Raw genomic sequence first — 17,859 nt, 5'->3', positions numbered from 1 at the left:
TGAATGGAGTGCAAAAGAGTGGCCATGAGACAAGTGTATGATATCTTGTACATTGAGGATCTTTTGTTTTACAGAGAGTGGGAGAGTTTTATGCTTCTTGAAATAATTTCAAGAGATCTCCAAGGCTGTACTACCATACCTAAACTTAAATTGGAATGACTGTATATCTCTGCAGAATGTTTGGGAAATTCTTATTCTTAACAACAATAAATAATGTTTTTATTTATTAATTTATTTTTATGAAAGAGAACTATCATCAGTAATGTTGTATTACCATATCTCATGCCATGGCAAAATCCATTGCTATTACTTCTGCTTCTTGAATTTGTCAGTGTTCACTGGCAAAGCTTCTGTAGTCCAATTGGTATCCAGATCTTTAAAAAAAAAATTTTAAAAAATCAGAGACAAATGATGTTGAATCTTATTCTTGGTGATTGAGTTACTTTGTGAAGCCCTGATGCTTAATCATCCTATCTTTGGTGACTTTGTGTTTGAGGCTTCTCTGACCAGCTAGTTACTAGACTAATTCTAGTCCGTTACTCCCACCCTGATCTTTATCCCCTCATATCCTTCCTCTTCCCCAAAAAATTTCTATTTTCACTTCCCCTCCCAAAGTATTCTCTGCCCACCTTTAATATATATATTTAAAAAAAAAAAAAGGGGTTTTCAAAAAACTCACATACCCTTTGCCTTACTGATAATTCTCTCACATCTCTCAACCCCCCCCCCCTTCCTTTCAATCATACTTCCTTCCTTTAACAGCAGATGAATGTATATCACCACATGCTGGGATGCTGCTGAATAAGAAGACAGTCAGCAACATCCTACAAAGGTATGTCCAAATTTTTCCTCCTACATATTCTTCATATATCTATCTATATAAAACATCAGTAATGCCCTAAAATTTGAGTAAAAAAAAGCCAATCACAATTATAAAAGAGGAACTTCTAAACAAAAATAGGCTAAATAGCCATAAAATAATAGATTGATCCTATTTTTTTTCTTTTTTATCTCTTTTCTAAATTTAGGATTACTTTGCAAACTTTAAATGGACTATTCCAGTGGGAAAGCCTATATTTCAAACAGATATTTGTACAATTCAGAAATTTTAATAACTTCTTGTATACTAAATGGCCCAATTGACTACAGGTTGAGCTTGAGAGGCCAACAACAGACCAGAGTCCCAGACTCTCTACTCACAATCTTGCTTATATTTAACCCAGGAAACAGCTGACAAACAGGAATGGTTCTGCAAAGTCGGAAGGAAAAAACAATGCAAGGAACCAACATCAAGCAAAACTGCAACCCCCAAAGAAACAGAAACAAACCGCATAAGGAAAGAGCCCCCTCCCTTATCCTGTAGGCCAAGGAACAACAGATGGAATCATTCATGACCCTCAAAAACCATAAAATAAATTTTACAAAAGCCAGGAATATGGATAAGGGGATAAGAATACAGATAGAGATGGTAGCCGACTAATGCACACGCACTAAACTTTTAGACGATAAAAAAGTCCAATACCACCGTTTGCTTTAAAAAGCGAAAAACACTTCAAGGTGCAGTATAACAAAATCTGTCACCACTGAGAAAGTCATAAGAGACTTCCAGAATCATGGACTTAACTCTATAAAAGTTAGCTGCATGCTCTGAGCAGATAAATGACCAATGCCTCTTATCCTAGTGGAAATCAGCAAACAGTAGTGAGAAATCTATGATTTAAAAACAGTTTGCAACCTGGCTATAAAACCAAAACTATTATGACAGAAGGCAACAAACACTGGACAATGAAACAGTTGTCAAAAATTTGGCAACTCGTAGCACTGCGGAAAAGGCCGATTTCCACTGTGTTAAATGTGGAGGACATGACATGGCTATCTGCAAAAAATCAAAAACAGAGCCAGCTAAATGTGGGAACTACAGCAAACTACATTGTGCCAACTACAGAGGGCACAAGCAAAACTTGGCCACCCAAAAATCAACAAACGAAAACCTAAAAGTTCCATCAACAACTCCACAGGCACCCACAGCAAATGCTGATACCCCCCCCCCCCCGAACAGCATAAAAATCTAACCAAGCAAGTGCCTTCTATACAGAGGTGGTTGATTCAAAATCTGCAGGAAAAACTGAACCCTAATGATCAACCAAATTCAGCAAAGCTGCAGTTTTAGCAACCATTCTGGGTGGAAAGTTAATCAAGCTCAGCAAAGCAAACCCCAGCCAGAACTCCACAAACAAGTTTGTGAAACATACACAAAAAATGATTACTGCACTGGTCGAAGGGTTAACAAATGCAGCAGGCCAAACTCTCTACAAACTGTGTGGTGGAATGCCAATGGTATAGGAAACAAAATGCATGAACTACAACAATTTATGACATGCTATAGTACTAAAGTAAAAGAAACCCACCTTCGACCAGCCAACAACCCAAAGCTCAGGAAATGTTCTATATTCTATACTGCAATGACAGACCCAACAAGATTGGGAGGGGGGAAGCACAGCTATATTTGTCAAGCTCAATAAAAAACACAATGAAACTGTAAATTCTGCCACTATCCATAGAAATCATGTGAGTGGAGGTCCAAACTGCAAATAAGCCCCCCCCCTGAAAATATACTCTGCATATAACTCTATACACAGTTCATGGAAGCAGACATGCCTGAAATTCTAGATACAAACTAAGCAGTGCTAGTAGCAGGAGACCTGAATGCAAAGCACACAGCCTGGAACAGCAGCACTACAAATTGAAACAGTAAAACCTTCAATGACTGCTGCTGCGAGGAACACAGTGATCACAGGATCTCCAGAATCTACAATTATTGATTGTTGATTCTGGAAGTTTCTACAATTAGTCTGATATGCACATAGAAACTATTGAAATCAACAATGAAAGACATAACTTCACTCCTTAAACACAGAGAACCAGATGCTTGGGAAAATGACCAAAGGCCTATGCACAGACCATAACCTTTCCTGCCAATCCATGGTGAAATGGTCTAGTTTACCGAGATGCAGACAAAGTCTATGTCACAGTAAACTACAGTACACAAACTCCATCCAACTGACATCAGTTGCTAAGGTATGTGAAATCGTCACCAAATTTAAGAATAGGAAGCCCTAGGTCCAGATGGGATTTCTAACAAAATCATCAAATGCCTCCCATATAAACCTGTAATACATATTGTTGCTATTGTTAATGCAATATTAAGATAGCATTACTTCCCTGCACAATGGAAAGTAGCAGATGTAATCTTATTCTCAAAACCAGGAAAGGCAGTTCACCATCCCCAATCAGCCTACTTTCCAGCCTAGGAAAAACAGCTGAGGGGGTAATACTAATAAGACTGCATTAAAGAATTAAATCTCATCCCTGATGAGTAATTTGGATTTTGGGAGAACCACTCCATAGAACAAGTTTTCAGAGTTGTGGAAAACATCATCACAGGGTTCAAATGGGAGCTCTTCCTAGACATTGACCAAATATTCAGCAAAATATAGCACAATAGGCTTCTTTTCAAACTCCTGCAGGCCAAATTCCTACCAGCACTGATCAAACTTACCAAATCATACCTCAGTGACTGCAAACTCTGAGTGAAACTACAGGAAATTAGACTGCCTGAATGCAACATTGTAAAAATATTTATGTAGCTATAACAAATCTAAATATTTTTACATAAAGTTTACCAAGGTCGAGCATAGTAAGACCTGTAACTTGTAAATAGTTGTATGTTATATGTAAATAATCCCAATGGGAATTTGTATGTGCTCTATGCCAAATAAGGGAATATTCTAGAAGGCATAGTATTAAAGCAATACATTGCCAATAGTAAAGCAGTATATTTTAAGAGCTTTGTAAAGAGGTCAAAAGCTCAAGGTCATTGCTAGGTGGACCGACAAAAGCTTCAAACGAATGTCTGCTGCCAGAATGAAGAGGATTTAGGGAGTGTAGGAGAAAAACAAAGGAAGGGTCAGTCAGAGAAAAGGATCAAGGGATTTCGCCGAAAAGTTTGGGGTTCACATATCTCTGCACAAGGATTCGGAAGAATAAAAGGTGTAGGTGAAAACATCGCATCTTCGGTTCGAGAAATTTTCGTCAAGGATCGAGAAGTTGCCAACGGTTGTCCGGCAGATGTAAGCCATTGAGGACACGACATTGGTTCGAGAAATAATGCCAGTGGTCTGAAAGAAAGATGACGAGGAGCCGATCCGCCAGGCAAAATTGATGGTCGATGATGAATTGATGAGTCTTAACTGGGAGCTGTTGTCAGAGGGAAGAAATTGCTCCGTTGATCCAACGCGCATGCAAGCATTCCACAAGCCGATGTTGTGTTGCTTTCTTCCTTATCACAACTATTTTAATCTTTTACGCTGTATCTCCGTAATACACTCTATCGGGTAACACATCATACCTCTGAGGGACAATGGAATTTCCTCGAGATCGAGACAGTACCAGAGAACAGAGTGTCTGAGATTTACCTCTCGTAAAACGCCAAGAAATTTATTTGTTTCGCTGTGCCACTTAGCGCTATTAGATTATTCATACTAACAACCAAGAGGTAATCTCAGGACAATACTTAATGATACCTATCAACTCTGCAGACGTGGCCAAAATATACCCTTTTTAATATCCCGCATAGGTTCGCATTAATATTTTATAAGAGGTGCATCGGATTCCAGAAAACACAGAAAGTCTTTGATAGAATCAAAAGCAAAGTTTATTAATCCTCAAAGGTAGATACACTTAATAACATTAATTCAAATCCCATCTTAAGGGAGATCCATACAAAGCATAAAACATTCAAACACTACTATTAAACTTATAACATATTATGTAGCAGCAATCTAAAGTAAAAACTATATTAACACTCTCTAATGCATTATTTATGTATTATTATCACAGTTATTCCTAAAACTCCATAGCTCTGTCAGACTACTCAAGATAACATTCATATCTTTCACAATCTCTTTATAATTTGTCAATTCTTCACTCTAAACATATCCTTAATTTCATTCAATATAAAAATGAACTTTAACACATCGACAGACAATAAAAATAAATTCAATATTCTTCTAAAGTGATAGCAATACAACCTTATCCTATATCATTAATGTTCCCTTTTATAACATATTAACATGGCACAAATAATTCATTCATATTCAGTGAAACACAAACAAAGTTACTTATCCTCCCTTTATGGTTCTTTATTGCATCATAGGTTCACAGGAAACTGGCCTTCCGTGGACAGCCGGACTTGCTTTTTCCGCAGAAAATTACGGCCGCCTAGACCCGCAACTCCCTTAATCGGATCCTCCGGCACGGGGCACTGGCACCCCACGCCACCACTAGAGACGAACACCCAGGAGATCCAGGAACAAAAAAGCCTTGTTTCAGGGTCACATGACCCTTATATTTCTCTCTTTTCTTCTCAGCATTTCTCGCCCTATTCGATGTCCAGCGAACTCTCACATGCTATTACGTCACAGGGTCCATCCTCTCCCCCGCTATCGCACGTATGCTGATATCACGTTGTTTGCTTGGGGCGAGCCGCTCCCTTGCGTACGGCTCCGTGACCTTTGGACTTCATTCTCCCCCAACTGTTGAATTTGTGCTTACATTCTATAATTCTTTTATATATGTTATTTTATAATGCTCTGCTAATGTTTTACACTTTCAATATTAAATTAGCCACATTCGTGAATGGCACAAAATACATACTTATTTACCCTTTCATAACAGAATATACTTGATATACATATTACTTATTTTACACTTAGAGGCAATTTACTGTATTTATTTCCCTTTTTTGTTTGGAAACCCATGTTTGATTGTAATAAGATAGGAGTTCATAAAATTCCACTCTATCACAATCCAACATAGGCCTCCCCTTCCAATAAAAATTTTTCTAAAATTTTTCTTCCTCTCAAGTGTTCCTCCTTACTGTTCTAAAAGGGGGGGGGGGTCTCTCCTTTAATGGCATCTCAAACTTTCATGTTGTGGGTTTCTCTTACTCTTGAATTAACGTGTGCCCCTGTGATAGTTTGCATCTCACTTAGTGTCTTATTTTGTTCAGTCTCCTCGGATTCCTCTTTCTCACTCATTACAATTTTTGTTCCATCCCCTTTAGAGGTGTTCTGATTGTCAAAAAATTGCCTTGTGAATTGGAGGCATCTAGTCCTGCTAAGTTCTTTATCAGGATGGAGACTAGGCTCTCTCATTTTCCTTTTCCTAACTCTTGGGACATTAGGCCTAAACGTGTCTATTTCTAGGCTCCCAGTGCCAATTGAATTTCCCTGTGAAGTTCGTGCTACCAAGGATACTTGATTCACATGAGGGCTTGTCTCTGCTGACAAAGTGTGCTCCTTCATGCTTGAGTAGTTATCTGCTAGCTTACCTTTAGACTTACTAACCTGGGTTTTAAGGCTCCCCTTAAAAGATCGGATTCTAGGTGAGTTTCTTCTGCTCTTATGCAACTTTGATTCAATTTCCCTGTTTATGTTTTGCCTTCTTCCAAGGAGATATACTTCTTTCCTCGCATAATCACACTTAAAGTTGTATCTCATTAAGAAATCACTGCCCAGAATCAGCTTTATGTGTGGGAGAGAAGATCCTGACAAGACCAGAAACTCATGCCAGACACACATTCTGAACTCAGGCAGATACACTTTAAGATTTACTGATTTAGATGCGTGAGATGCTGAGGCTGTACACCCAAATACTCTCACAGATCTTTTAAGGTAAGTGATCTTGTTCTTAATATAGGGTTCTAACCTTTTAAAATAGTCTTCAGAAATGATGGAGGTTTGCACTCCAGTGTCAAGTAGGGCAATGCAATGCTCTCCAAGCACACTGGTCTTCACCATCATTTCATAAGACTGCCCACTTATTCCTTGTCCCTTCTTCCAAGTTCTATTAGCATAAGTATGAGGTCTAGGTTCGTTTTCATGACCTCTATTAAAGAGTTCCCTGCCTTTAAAACAATTGTGAGCCATATGCCCAATTCTATCGCACCTATAACATCTGGGATACTCTTTTCCATTTCCTTGATCATTGATCCTGTTCTCTGATGGTATTACAAACTTTTCTTGGGGGGGTAATAGCTGAAACTTTTTCCATTACCGCGTCCAGTCGGTCAAGAAGGGCCTTTGTAGTCTCTCGACCTCTTCTCTAATTAAACATTTAGTTTCGACCGCCTCAGAGATATTTGGTTCTGGGGCCTTCACTGATAATGACTCTAATCTTTTCATTACGTCGTCCAATCGCTCCATGACAGGTTTTTGGAGCAGTTCCACTTCCTGTTTTATTATATCCCTGATCTTACAAGTCTCAGGCAGGATTTCAATCAACTTGTTCACTGTCTCACTATTATTGCCCTCGTTTCCTTTTCTTGTCTTGGATTTGTCTTTCTTGTCTTGGTTCATTATTGGGCAGCATTCTTGCTCAAACAAGTTTACAAGACCGGCAGCAGACGTGGGATGTATGTCTCCAAGTATCTGCTCCCTTTCTCTGACTGCATTGTAGCATTCATCCAAATTAGTTACTTTTTTGTTGAAGGCAGTTTCCTTAAATTCCTTTCTCACTCCTTGAGTGAATTGCTGGAAAATGGCCCAGTCCAAATGAGGTTTCTCTTCATTGTGGACACTCAGGGTACTGGCCACCGTTAGTAATCTGTTCTGAAAATCAGATACACTCTCCCTGTCCTTCTGAGTGCACCTCTGGAGTTTCCATAAACTAGGCCTCAAACTTCCTAGTTTAGAGAATTGGGAAATTAGAACCATTTTAAACTTTGAATACTCCAGGGTTTCTCTTAGAATGGGAGAGGAGTATAGGAAGGTTTTTGCCTTCCCTATCAGTTTACTTCGGAGCAAGACCAGTAACTGAAAGTCAGTCCATCTTCCTACTTTTCTTAGTTCTTCTATGTATGAAAAAAACGAAATGACATCATTATCAGAATCTTCACCTGAGAACTGGGGGAACACTTGTTGGGGATTAATGCATCTAAAAAACTCATTGTCCTCCATTATTGAGCTACTCGTAGGATTAGACATATTTGCCTCTAAGTTTACACAAATATTGCATCAACCTTTGCCTTTGTTAAGAATTTCTGTTTGGAATCCGAAACCTGCTTACTGTGTTTTATATAAAGTACTTATTTCAGTTATATAAGCCACATCCTATCGGCTGACTGCGCCATTTATGTTGTGTCACTTTCTTCCTTATCACAACTATTTTAACCTTTTATGCTGTATTTCCGTAATACACTCTATCGGGAAACACGTGGTACCTCTGAGGGACAATGGAATTTCCTTGAGATCGAGGCAGTACCAGAGTATCAGAGTGTCCAAGATTTACCTCTTGTAAAACACCAAGAAATTTAATTGTTTCGCTGCGCCACTTAGCACTATTAGATTATTAATATTAACAACCAAGAGGTAATCTCAGGACAGTACTTAATGATACCTATCAACTCCGCAGACGTGGCCAAAATATACCCTTTTTAATATTCCGCAAAGGTTCGCATTAATATTTTATAAGCGGTGCATCGGATTCCAGAAAACACAGAAAGTCTTTGTTAGAATCAAAAGCAAGGTTTATTAATCCTCAAAGGTAGATACACTTAATAACATTAATTCAAATCCCATCTTAAGGGAGATCCATACAAAGCATAAAACATTCAAACACTACTATTAAACTTATAACATATTATGTAGCAGCTATATAAAGTAAAAACTATATTAACACTCTCTAATGCATTATTTATGTATTATTATCACAGTTATTCCAAAAACTCCGTAGCTCTGTCAGACTACTCAAGATAACATTCATATCTTTCACAATCTCTTTATAATTTGTCAATTCTTCACTCTAAACATATCCTTAATTTCATTCAATATAAAAGTGAACTTTAACACATCGACAGACAATAAAAATAAATTCAATATCCTTCTAAAGTGATAGCAATACAACCTTATCCTATATCATTAATGTTCCCTTTTATAACATATTACCGTGGCACAAATAATTCATTCATATTCAGTGAAACACAAACAAAGTCTACTTATCTTCCCTTTATGGTTCTTTATTGCATCATAGGTTCATAGGAAACTGGCCTTCCGTGGACAGTCGGACTTGCTTTTTCCATGGAGAATTATGGCCGCCTAGACCCACAACTGCCTTAATCGGATCCTCCGGTATGGGGCACTGGCACCCCACGGCACCACGAGAGATGAACACCCAGGAGATCCAGGAACAAAAAAGCCTTGTTTCAGAGTCACATGACCCTTATATTTCTCTCTTTTCTTCTCAGCATTTCTCGCCCTATTCGATGTCCAGCGAACTCTCACGTGCTATTGCATCACAGGGTCCATCCTCTCCCCCGCTATCGCACGTACGCTGACGTCACATTGTTTGCTTGGGACGAGCCGCTCCCTTGCATACGGCTCCGTGACCTTTGGACTTCATTCCCCCCCCCCCCAACTGTTGAATTTGTGCTTACATTCTATAATTCTTTTATATATGTTATTTTATAATGCTCTGCTAATGTTTTACACTTTCAATATTAAATTAGCCACATTCGTGAATGGCACAAAATACATACTTATTTACCCTTTCATAACAGAATTTACTTGATATACATATACATATTACTTATTTTACACTTAGAGGCAATTTACTGTATTTATTTCCCTTTTTAGTTTGGAAACCCATGTTTGATTGTGATAAGATAGGAGTTCATAAAATTCCACTCTATCACAATCCAACACTGATAATCTTCACCCGAAGTGCGACAGTACAGCATCCCAAGGAAGCATCAGTGACCCTTCGCCAGTGTAAAGAGGGATTGAAAAAAAAACCTGACGCGGAATGGAAGTCCAGTTCGAAGCCAAGTACACAGAGGGTAGCAGCTATAAAGTGAGTTGACCCGTTTCTTAAATTTGCTTGAGCTTTTAAGAGAACACTTATTAATGGACTGTAAGTAGAAGCTGATCTAAAAAGGCATATCTAACAGTTAAAGATTATAAAGTGATTAAGTCAGGAATTTGTAGGTTGAAATAAGTCATAGTGTAACTATTTGCTGAATTGGTGAAACTTGCCTATATAATATTCCCAGCATAGAAAGGAAAGAGCAATTGAGTGTAAAAGATATTGTTTGTGTTCAATGAGTAAGATTTAATAATTTAGTAACAAGTACCATTGCTCAGTATAAATGACTTATGTTGCATTAAGAAAATGAGTTAACTATGTGATATGATTTGTGTGAGAAAATGCAGGAACTTAACTAGTCTATTTATGCAGATTTGAATTGTAATGTTTCCTTTTATTATTGAATAATGCAGTGTAAAATTTGTCTTATGTGAATTAAACCTTTGTTGTTTAAATATTAATAGTGTTGCCTGATACTACTTTAATTCTTGGATGTACTGTTCTAAAAAAACAACTGAGATTGTGAGCGGGGAAGATAGATAATTAATACGAGATTTAGATAAAGGGATAGCCACGACTGTGTATAAGAGTAAGGAATGATATCTACCAAAAGTAGTAATATTTAATGCCATAAAAGGATTTCCAGAGGCGCAGTCACTAATTCAAATAAATATCTAGAGATCCTTGGTATAATAAAAATAGGAATACTGGAGGTAAAAATAAGGAACAGGAGGATATTAGTTTAAAGTTAATAGAGTTGCACAAAGGAACAGAGACATAAGTTAAGAAGTGGGTAGTGACGATAAGATATATAATATAGAAGAGAGATATAGAAATAAAATATAGAGATAATATAATATAGATAAAGAAAAACCCTAAGATATAAAGGGGATATTAAAGAATATTAATAAAGTAAAGGATATCACAAAATAGGTTAAAAACAACTTTAATTTACAACATCACTGAAAATTATATATTTAGTTTAATCCTTTATCTAAGTGTAAGCAAACAAAGTTTGCACCTGAAGTATCTTCAGGACTGGGGCAACTCATGGTAAAGGTGGTATAAGTTCTCATCACTTGCCTTAGTATCTCTCATAATGCAAAGCACATCTCCTTGTGGACATGTATAATGCTATGCATTAAGGGAAGGGCCACTACTCAGACCGGTTTCAACCTTTATTGAGGTCTCATCAGTGGGAGCCAGAACCAAGGGTTGTGATACCAAGGTGGAAGTAATGGAGAAGTCATATTTACCTATACGAGTTGCCAAAGGGTGTCACACTTTATTATTAAATTACTCTGGATTAGAGAAAAATGTTGGAAGTTTTTTCACTTGGTTAGACTATAAATTATATATTTAGTTGAATCCTTTATCCAAGTGTAAGCAAACAAAGTTTGAGCCTGAAGTATCTTCAGGACTGGTGCAACTCATGATAAAGGTGGTATAAGTTCTCATCACTTGTTGTTCTCATCATTTTGCATTATGGGAGATACTAAGGCAAGTGGTGAGAACTTATACCACCTTTACGAGTTGCCCAGTCATGAAGATACTTCAGGTGCAAACTTGGTTTGCTTACACTTGGATAAAGAATTAAACTAAATATATAATTTATAGTCTAACCAAGTGGAAAAAACTTCCAATATCACTGCAGGCTCCCCCGGGGCTACCTGCTATCACATCTGCCATTTGGTACGTGGCTAACATTCCACACAGTTGCCACCAGAATGGTTCTATACACAGATAATACTGCAGTAACAGTCTGCTTCTTGCAACTTAGACTGGCAACCAAAAAACTGCAACACATAGTGTCAATACTAGAACAATGGCTCAAAATATGACAAATTGGTGTTAATGCAAACAAGAGCACTGCACTACTATTCACAAAAAGAGAAGTGTCCCTGGAGGGCAAAGTTGTCATGTTTGGTACAAGTCCATTCCATGGTAACCAGTAGCCAAATACTTAGAGGTACAAGATAAAGGGCTTTGCTTTACAACTCTTATTATCTGCTCAAAAGAAAATAGGGCAATGGGGCAGCTATATCTGTTACTGAATTGTCATAGCCAGTTAAGCATAGAACTTAAGCTACTGCTATAAAAGATGCTGATCAGTACTGTCCTAATGTATGGCTCACCCGTGTGGAGTCACACAGCAGATTCAAAAGCTAACAAACTATAGACAATTCATAACATAGTTTATGAATAGCATTTAATGCACCATGGTTCATAAGAAACATATAGCTTTGCTGAGAAGCCAATAACCCCGAGTTTAAAACTTTCTTAAGCAAAAAGGCTACAAAATTCTTTGCAAATACTGTTATTCACTCAAATCCCCTAATCCATGAAGAAGTAGATTACAGTGAGCATGACCCAGCAAAACACAAACGTCCCCAAATCCCAAAATCATACCTAACAAGTTTTTTTTTTTTTTTGTAAACCCACTGTCAGAAGCCCAAAATGGGTGAGCTAAAGGCTCAATAATATTCGAAGCTCGTTACGATTTATAACACAGCAGAAGACTAAAACAAATATCTCCAGATACACATTCCAAAAAACCATACTGATCAAGTAGTTATAAAGACTCACTGGTAGTCAACAGCCCACAGTTAGCAAGCCAAATGCTCAATAATATTTCTTAATCCAGAAATTTCAATGAAAATCTGACAAAGGGATAAAGTACCACTGGTTCAATCAATCCATCTTGCCAGACCAGTTAACAGTGGTATTCACAATGGCCTTGGTTGGAAAGACCTGGGTTCAAATCGCAGCTGTAACATGACACTGGTCACTTTCATTTAGAATTTGTGAAATTCCAAGTGACTTATTAATATCAAAAAGTCATGCTTCTCCAGTCAAGTTTTTGATACATATTGGTCAGCCTCATCCTATTCATGCCAATCTATTTGTCATCCTTACTGATTCCAGTTTATATGATAACTTTCTGTGCAGCATTCATTTCAATGCCTTTTGCAAACTCTGGTAATATAGTTTATCCACTTTCCCTGTCTTAATTGCTACTTTCTCAGCATTTATATAAACAGACTGCTAAAACAACACCTACTCTTGAGAACCATGCTGTCTTCTACAGAGGACCATATATCCTACTGTAAAAATAATAATTTACATTTGTGAATCTTTTTAAAATAATTTTTCAAATAATTCCAATGGTTTCAGTTTTTTTTTTTTTAACTACGTACTATTAGTACTTGCCATCTGCATGATTAAAGATTGAAATATGTTCAGCACATAAAAACTTATTTATATTAAACCATATTTATGAGACTTTATCTCTGTAATAAATTTCATGGTCATTACAGTAAATTCACTCCATAGTGACATCATAAGGAAATGATAGCTATAATGAACTATAGAAAAGAGCCTAAATTCCATTGAATAAATGCTATTTTAAGCTACTGCAAACAGTAAAATCACAAAACCTTCACTTTTTTTTTTCAAGGTTACATAATTATGGAGACACACTAGCATGTTAGAAAACTTACTTTAATTAAATTAAAATAAACTTCAATATTTCAACCCTTATATCAAGAGGTCATACTTAGGAACGAGCGAACGAATGCATGCACACACACACACACACACACACACACACACACACACACACACACACACACACACACACACACACACACACACACACACACACACACACACACACAGAGGATCGCAAGATACACTGATACATTGAGCTAAGCATAACTGCTTTGGACAATCGGCCACAGCTTGATCTCTGGTAAAAAAAAAAAAAAAAGCAATGAATACATTGATTAAACCAGGGTTTCTAAAACTTTTTCTACGATGGAACACTTCACAAATCCTGAAATTTTCACAGAACACCTTGGTTATTTTGTAATGTATTAATAAATTGGTAATTTAGCTGATTTTTTATTATTAATTAAACCATCATTAAATTAATTTGTGCTGATTTTCATTGACATATCCCATTCTGATCACCAAAAATCACCAAAACGAGTACTTATAATATAATAATACTATAAGTACTTACGAGTGAATGCAGACTTTCTCCTGTGTGCTGGTAGTTTTCCCCTCCTTTTGTACATCCTGGAGATCGCTTTGTAGGCTGGTAGTGGATGAATCACTATCTGTTGCATCATAAACACCTTCAATAAGAGATTTCTTAATACCAAAATTAAACGAAGTCCCTTATTCATATTAAAATTTAATTCTGCAGGCCTATTACTTTTAAAAAATCATGGCACTACAGTTTCGAAACTTTCACCCTATAATATGAACTTGTGAAACTGTTAATTATTTAATTAGTTAATTACATAATTATTAGATTTGAGAACTGGATACAGAAACAGAAGCAGATACAGAAACTAACTTGCTCTTCAATTTTAGTGGAAAAATTTTCTTTCTTTTCCTACGACAGAACACTTCACAAATCCTGAAATTTTAACGGAACATCTTGGTTGTTTTGTAGGGTAGGTAAATATAAATAATAAATAAAATAAATGAGTAAATCTAAGCATTAAGAAAAAACAAACATTTATTGTCAAATATTAATTATTAAAAACAAAAACACATAAAAATAGTAAAATAAACTAGGGTATATACATGTATATTGCAAATTAAGTTCTTAATGACTCCGATGTTTTTTGGCCTTTGAATTACAAATTCTTTTGATATCAGGCACAATATTAGAAACTTGAATTCTCATATTTGGTATAGCGTTGAGTCTATTCCTGGACTGTGATTTAGTTGCACCATAATATGAAAATCCTACATCGCATAAATATGTCGTTGTAAAAGGAAGTAAAACAAGAATAGCTAGTTTTGATACGCTGGGGTACTCTTCTGTTAAATTTGTCCAGAAATCATTTATCGGAGTTCCTTGTATTTTTGTTTTAAATCAGTCACTAATTAAGTCAATTAGATTTTAACAATCACTTGCAATGAAGCCTGCTGGCTTAGCTGGCACTGTAAATGCATTCAGAACCCAAGAATTGTCCTCACTGGATTTTGAAAATATTGCAAAAGGGTTGATTGCAAGTCATGCAAGTGTTCTAAAATTACCTTAGAAACTTCTTCATTTACTTTAGAATTTATTTCAGTCAAAAATTCATGCAAGGTGGGAAAACAATCAAAATTATTATGTTCAACTGTAGAAATCCAGAATTGCAACTTCCTATTAAAAGATGCAATTTTATCTCTTGTATTAAAAATTGCAATATTCTTTAATAAAAAAGTTGAATAAAATTTTGTCCTAAATTATGTGATGTCAAGAAGACCATTAACTCACTACGAAGTTCAAAAAGCCTCAATAATGCTTTTCCTCTGGATAGCCATCTCACTTCGGTATGTAATAAAAGTGTGTTATGTGCACTACCCATTTCATCGCACAAAAGTTTAAATAATCTGGATTGAAGTGCTCGAGATTTTACATAGTTGATCATTTTTACAGCTTCATCCAAAATAGTTTTTAAATATGCAGGAATTCTTTTTGTTATTAGTGCTTGCCAATGCAAAACACAATGACTTTTGGTGGCTCTTGTAGCTACTTGCAGGATACGTGTGGCAACTCCCTTCATCTTTCCTACCATTGCTTGAGCACCATCTGTATAAATATCAATACACTTCTCCCAACCGATTTCCTGTTTTGTAATATAATTATTAATACAGTTCAATATATCTTCTCCAGTAGTTTTTTCTTGTAGATATTCGCACATGAGTAAATCTTCTTCAATACTTTTATCAAATATGTAACGAACAAACACTAGTAATACAGCGAGTCCTGCGACATCTGTAGATTCATCCATTTGCAATGAATATCCACTGCAAAGTCTAAGTCAATGAATTAGCTCTTTCTCTATGTCAGCAGAAAGATCTTTAATGTGATGTGAAACAGCATCATTTGATCATTGTACTGCATCTATTTTTTTAGCAACCTGCTCGTTTAACATGCATGATACGATGTCTTTCACACAAGGCTTAATGAGTGTCACACCAACTGTATGAGCTTCACCATTAAGTGCAATGAGGTAACTCAAGCGAAAAGATGCCTCTGTTGCATTTTCAATTGTAGCCATTTGAAGTTTAGATTTTTCTAGCGAGTCACGTCGTCTCTTAAAAAAATGTATATCTTTTCCTTTGTAATCAGTGTGTTTCGTTTATAAGTGCCTACGAAGTTTAGTTGGAGCCAAAGAACTGTTTACTAGTATTTTATTACATATAACACATTGCATCAAGAGCATGTGTATTGCCAATACACGTAAATCCATAATTTAAATAACTTTCATTGTACTTCCGTTTTGGTGTGTTCTTAGATCTTTAATATTAGCTTTTGAAAAAAACCACAGTTTGCAATTCCTTATCTTCTCCAATCATACGAGTAGATGTGTCAGCAGAAGTACTTGCTCCTCCTTGTGTTAAAATTCCTGTCTTTAAACAAGAATCCATGGGTTATTTTTTAATAATATTCAAATTCCAATATTTGTTAGAGTTGTAATAAAAACAACTAGAATTGTGTTGTAAAGGTAACTTTAGTATGAAAAACAATAAGATTATAAATAAGAAATGTTGAATAATATAAAAGAAAATGAATAATGCAAAACAGTAAAAAAGAACTGCAACACACAAAAGTAAATATGAATTGTAACAATACTTGTAAGAAAAGTACTAAACCGTGTCAAATAATGTAAAAGCAATTGTAATAAGAAAGATTTGATAAAATGTTCAGTCACAAAAAATTAATCAGTTCGAAATAAATCAGATATATCAATTATAAAATTAGTTAAAAGAGTAAGAAGAATTCTTTTTTTAAAAGACGAGGGCCCGGTCCCAACAAATTTACTCTAAATACCTTTCCAAATTTTTTTAAAGTTCATACATTAACATAAGTATTAATAATTAAGTATGGTATAATCATAAAGAGTATTAGTACACTTATGTATATGGTGTGGCATGTTGACAAATATAAAATTGCATTTAAATTAGTTATCAATCACTGGACTAATGAAATCTTGTAGCATGTTGTAGTTTCCTCAGGCAAACATTAAATTAATTTGTGCTGATTTTCATTGATATATCCCATTCTGATCACCAAGTATTTATAATATTATTCTAAGTACTTACGAGTGAATGCAGACTTTTTCTCCTGTGTGCTGGTAGTTTTTCCCCTTCTTTTGTACATCCTGGATATCTTTGTAGGCTTGAGGTGGATGACTCCCTATCTATTCAGTCAAAAACACCTTTAATAAGAGATTTCTTAATACCAAAATTAAACAAAGTGCCTTGTCTCTTATTCATATTAGAATTTAAATCTGTATTCCTATTACTTTTAAAAAAATTACGGCACTTCGGTTTCAGAACAAGCACTTACACATTGCAATACGAACTTGCAAAGAAAGTATTCAGTATTAATAGATTTGAGAACTGGATACAGACTACCTTGATCTTCAATTTCAGTGGAAAAATTTTCTTTATACTTCCTTGCTGATTGGTCACTGACATTTGCAACACAGATGTTATTTCGTTCAATTTTGAGAACATGTCATCCATTGTTGTAATCGGCTTGCAGACAATTTTTATAATTGGCCATAAATGGCGGTATTCTCTTTCCCAATTGTTGAAAGATTTCGATGTGTGAAAATTAATGATAATTCATGAATATTTCCATGTTTAAAAATATGCCGCTTGGTCACTGACATTTGCTACACAGATGTCATTTCCTTCAGTTTTGAGAACAGAGGATATGCCACCCATTGTTATAATCCGTTTGCAGGCAATTTTTATGACTCGTCATAAACAGCACTATTCCCTTTCCCAAATGTTGAAAAGTTTTGATGTGTGCAAATTAACGATACACAGATGTTATTAGGCATTCTGGGTCTGAGCTTTTCGACATATTCACGAATATTATTCTCCTCAGAATATTTCTACCATAAAATATTTATTCAT

General features: G+C 35.9%; 1 protein-coding gene across 6 annotated transcripts in view; it reads right to left on the bottom strand.

The window, feature by feature from the left end:
* Adck5 (aarF domain containing kinase 5) overlaps positions 1–17,859 on the bottom strand; it is a 255,110-nt gene that overhangs the window by 164,566 nt on the left and 72,685 nt on the right. The window lies entirely within an intron of this gene.

This window comes from Typopeltis vanoorti, chromosome 12, assembly GCF_054136105.1.
Source record: "Typopeltis vanoorti isolate ZY-2024b chromosome 12, IOZ_Tvanoo_1.0, whole genome shotgun sequence".
In the NCBI taxonomy this organism is placed as follows: Eukaryota; Metazoa; Arthropoda; class Arachnida; order Uropygi; family Thelyphonidae; genus Typopeltis; species Typopeltis vanoorti.
This window is presented reverse-complemented; position numbering and strand designations above follow the sequence as displayed.